Source organism: Bidens hawaiensis, unplaced genomic scaffold (assembly GCF_021521415.1).
Source record: "Bidens hawaiensis isolate Kalapana, Puna unplaced genomic scaffold, B.hawaiensis_p1.1 tig00001412_1, whole genome shotgun sequence".
Taxonomy (NCBI): domain Eukaryota; kingdom Viridiplantae; phylum Streptophyta; class Magnoliopsida; order Asterales; family Asteraceae; genus Bidens; species Bidens hawaiensis.
The window spans coordinates 3,586,191-3,590,870 of NW_027491079.1; positions in this window are offsets into that span (position 1 = coordinate 3,586,191).

Sequence of the window (4,680 nt, forward strand, 5' to 3'; positions counted from 1 at the left end):
AAGATACGAGACAAGTTGGAGTAACCAATCTGAAGGTGAGTTTTCTTGTAAACCCCTCGTTTCAATGATTTATAAATGTTTTTTTTGGGTGGGGGGTATATAAATTATGGGCTATGTATTTTACAAATTGTGTCAAATAGGCTGAGTCATTATGAAAAGAAAAACCGTTAACCTAGAGAGAAAGGGGTAGATCTATCGGGGCGACGCCCCCCCCCCCCCCCCCCCACTATTCCAGTCGCTCTGGTTGAAAAGGTGAGAATATTTTATTTTGGTATGCATCAGGTTTATCATAATGGTAGTCAAGCATGTGTTGTACTCTTTGCTGGTTTACAACTAACACGTTTTGTTTAAGAAATATATAACTATGTTTGGAAAAGTTGGAAATTAAATTCCCATTGAAAAGAATGAGGAATGATTGAAATTATCAATGAAAAGAATGATGAATAAGCTAGTGTAAAGTTGAGAACTGTTATATCCCGGTTTTTAATTGAGAAACTCACTAGCATACGTGTTGACAAAATTATTTTAACATACTTTTCAGGTGTGTGTTTGATGGGATGGGATGGAACCGAGAACGTGTGTATTTTGATGATGTGGAACTTGTAGGCTTGTAATAATAATAGACTATGTAAAATATGACATGTGCACTCTTATTAATAAACAAGCCTTTTAATATATTTAAGCGTTCTATTTCGTGATTTGGCTATCGGCATCTGTCATTACCCGAAATTAACTTAGTTAAGTCTTCTGCTACTAAGATAAGATTTCGGGGTGTGACATAAAACAGCCCCTAAACCCCTATTGTATATAAAACTTACATAAGTAAATGTATATATTAAGGCCAAGATGGAAAAACTTGGTCCTTGAAGGTTTGTATCAAGAAAACGGACACGGAAATGTTAAAAATTTGCTTGTTTGGTGAAATTAATAACTAAAATAAGAATGGAACTATTTTTAATAAAATAACTTACAAAACTTGTATATTTTCACAATTAAAGTATTCAAAAATAATTAAAAACTCAATTTTATAAGAAAAGTTAAAACGGTTTGTCGATTAACGTAAAGCCGACAAAACAAAACAAACCAAACCAAACCGGAAAAATATTTTCAAAGTATAATAAGTATAAGGATATAAAATAGTAAATATTCCAGCAACTAAAATACAAACTTATAAAACTTAATATTATTAGTTAATATCAAATTAATAATATTAAATAATATAATAATATATTATTAATTATTTATTTGCTATATGGAATACTTATGTATATAATATGTTAGTTGCTAAGCGGGTTAAGCTTATAAGTTTAGATATCTTGTGTGTATTGAGTGATCATACAGGGCCGGACTTTAATGGAATCGCCAATGTGTCGTTTAAGCTAAAATAAACACATAAACAAAAGGGATATTGGATTTTAATAATCCAAACTTTGTCCTATTGGCCGTCATTAATCACAACTTAAGAAATTCTCTAAGTTAATTTCAACTTTCTTCCTATTGGCCTCCACCGAGCTTTTTTCTAACGGAGACTAACCGGTTAGTTTTAGGGCAAAAAATTTGTCATTTGAGAGGGACAAATGAAAAAGGTAAATAAACTTCAAAACCCACCACCATCGTCAACGCCGCCTCCACCGCCACCTCTGTCACCTCCGCTGTCACCACCTCCGCCTTCGCCACCACTGCCGCTACTGTACCTCCGCTGTCGCCACTGCCTTCGTCGCCACCACCGTCGCTATTGTCACCTCCGCCGCCACCACCATGTCCTTCACCATTAGAGATGGGCATACAAACCGGTTAACCGAACCGAACCGAACCGAAAACTGAACCGTAACCGAATCGGTTTGAACCCGATTTTATGAAACCCGGTTTTGAGCACCTGTAAACTGCGGGGTTATGACCGGTTTGGAGTTTTTCAGGTGTAACGGGATTGAACCCGATGAGTTGTAACCGGTTCAAAAAAAATCGGTTTGACCCGGTTATTAACCAATTTGTAGCTGTAGGTTAGTGCTGGCTATTTATGTGCATTGAATGTCTTTTCAATACTGTCAATTTCAATGCAATCATTTACTTATAGATTCCTTAAATATGATCAACCATATTCATCCCATATTTATCATAATATTATTATATATTATAGGCTATAATATTTTAAACTTTTTGACTGGTAACTCCTCTCGGTATGATTTCTCAAAATCGAATTGGAGACGGCTCTGAGGAATGCGTTGCAATATTTGCAACGCGCATATTTTAAGTCGTCGTGCATCAAGCATATGTCATAGTGTTGCCAAACCACGGGGGCTCGGGTGGTTATGATTATCATTACTATGTTGTCTTTGTTGGCCATCGTGAATTTGATGTTTAAAGTTGTAGATGAAAGTTTACAGTTGAGGAAAATTGGTGTAATGTTTCATATTTTCGTAGTAAATTTATAATCAATTCTTAATGAGTTATAATTCTAGTTCTAGAATCATTCAAAAATACAAATTTTCAAATAAACAATGCATTTAATTAATGCATTTAATTCATAAATAAAAAAACCGGTTTTTGTGTATTTAATGCATTAATTGGTGTCTCAATTCTCAAATAAAACAAAGTCTGCAATTTCCGAATTCCAACGCTAGCAAACATGCAAAACCGATTTTCAACCGATTCAATAAAAACCGGTTGGGAACCAACCCCAACCGGTTACATCAATTTTTTATTTTCATTGTAGAAACCCTGTTCAGGTTCAAACCGTTCGGACCAAAAACCATTTTAGATGTGTTCGTTTGACAAATAAATTGGAATCGAGTTTTTTTTTTTTTTTTTGACAAATAAATTGAAATCCAATTCCATTCTAGGTGTGTTCATTTGACAAATAAATTCCATTCTAGGCGGAAACATTTTAGTTTTTTTTGATTTTTTGTTTTTTATTTATATTTTGTGTTATGATTTTTTTTTTGAATTTTTTTAGGGGTTTTATATTAAGATCTAAAATCACTCAAAAAAATATTCAAAAAAATAATAAAAAAATTCATAACTCAAAATATAAATCGAAAACAAAAAAAAGTAAAAAAACCAAAATATTTTATTCGTTGTTCTCGTTAAAAAAAACACCATCGACAAAATATTCCAACGAATTCACTTGAAATCCTTCACATATTGGAAGGATTTAGAATCCCATTATTTAAAGGAATTTGAAGGAATTGGATTCCAATTCCTTGAGAACCGAACGCATCAAAAGGAAATTAAGATTCCAATTCCAACGAAACGAACACGCCATGTCATGGGATTTTAATTCCAATTCCTTTGAATTCCTAAGAATTTTGTTAAACGAGCACGCCCTAAGGGTCTATTTGGTATGAGGTAATGGAATGGATAGTTACCATTCCATTGACATGTTTGGTTACCATGTGGGAATGAAATGAATTATTAGTCTTTATTTTTTGATAAGCTAGAAAAGCTGGAATAATATAAAAATGGTAGTGAGTGGTAGTGGGATGGTGGTGGTAGGCGGCGGTAGCGATGGACGGCGAGTAGTAATGGTGGCGGGAGGCGGTGGCGATGGGCGGGAGCCAGGAGCGATTGTTGGTGGTGGCAGGTGGTGCTAATAGTGGGTGGTGGTGGCGGTGACGATGGTGGGCAATGGTGGTGATGGCGGGAGCGATGGCTGGTGATGGCGGTGGTGAGCGGCGCCGGTAGGTGGCGGTGGGTGGTGGTGGTGACGGGCGGCGGAGGGGGGTGGCGATGATGGCCCGTGGCGGAGGCGGAGGCGGTGGTGGGTGGTGGCGGGCGGTGGAGGCGATGGTGGTGGGTGGTGAGAGGGCAATGGGTAATGGTAGTGGGAGGGTGGTGGGGGTAACATAGTGTGAAAGTGGGATGGAATGAAAAAAACAAGGGGGTGAATGGAATGAATTTGGGGTGTTTTAGGAGGAATGGAATAGACATGGTAATGAGTGATTCCATTCCATTGACCAATCAAACACATTTTTTTTCATTCCATCATAATGGTCTATTCCATTTTGCCTCTCATTCATGCATACCAAACGCTACCTAAGTGTTTATTTGTTTGCTTGAGCCATGAAAAGGGTTGTATTTAAAGGGATTGGTCGAATTTAAGAAGAAGCTAAACCTGAATCTTCGCAGCTTTTACTCTGATTTTAGGCTGTTTGGTAAAAATCATATAAAATCAACCGAGTGTCCGTTTTGGGTGTTCTCTATATGCTTGAAAAGCTTGTGGAGTCTAGTTTCCCCAAAGTTTTAGAACAAAGAAAAATATGAGCATTTAGTTGGTCAAATCTGTCGTTAAGCACAGCTCCACTGAGCAGGGCTACACAAAAGTGAAGTTTTATATAATATCAATCAATGACCTATGTTTGTACATCTTTGGGCTATGCTTGGAATATTGGATTCTAATGGTTTATTGTATGTATTCAAGTGTGTCCAAAGTGTCAAAATTTCACAAGTTTTGTACAAGCAGGCCAAACAAGTTAAGATACGTATGCATATTGATTATATTTGATCTTGTGGATGAATGGTTGTATGCGTTAAGTAGTTAATGAATGGATACTAATGTTGTACATTATGTATCCTAAAGTTTTTATGTTAATGATTCATGAGCTAGATATACTAAAGCATGGGAATCAATGGATCAAGGTTGGAGATAAACTAAGAAGAACCTCACCGGGTAATTAAAGGTAA